We start from the raw sequence: 413 nt of genomic DNA on the forward strand, positions 1-413 counted from the left end.
CCCCCCCGCCCATTCACACCACACAGGTAATCAGTTATGTCTGTTTAAGATACCTTGCTGCTGTTTACAAATTGGGAAGTTTGAAAAATACAGAAAAACCACAATCAAGAAGATCAGATGTGCCTATAATCCCATGTTGGTTAATATCAAACGTTGCAAGCTTCTGTTTGCACAACCACTTTGGAAAACACTTTGGTATTAGCTAATAAAGTTGAACGTGTATATACTCTCCTCCAGTAATTCTACTCCCATGTACCAGGAGACATACACCAGGAAATCCATATTGCCATTATAAAAGTAACACACAGGAAGCAGCCCCCATAGCCATCAACAGTGGAATGAATAGTGGTATATTCATATAATAAAATATAAAGCACAATGAGAATGAATGGGCTACATTTATAAATTACAAC

General features: G+C 37.5%; 1 protein-coding gene across 1 annotated transcript in view; it reads left to right on the forward strand.

The window, feature by feature from the left end:
- The window catches only part of MMGT1 (membrane magnesium transporter 1), a 10902-nt gene that overhangs the window by 5006 nt on the left and 5483 nt on the right, over positions 1–413 (forward strand). The gene's annotated exons all lie outside the window — the stretch shown is intronic.

This window comes from Crocuta crocuta, unplaced genomic scaffold (assembly GCF_008692635.1).
Source record: "Crocuta crocuta isolate KB4526 unplaced genomic scaffold, BGI_CrCroc_1.0 scaffold241, whole genome shotgun sequence".
NCBI classification, from domain to species: Eukaryota; Metazoa; Chordata; class Mammalia; order Carnivora; family Hyaenidae; genus Crocuta; species Crocuta crocuta.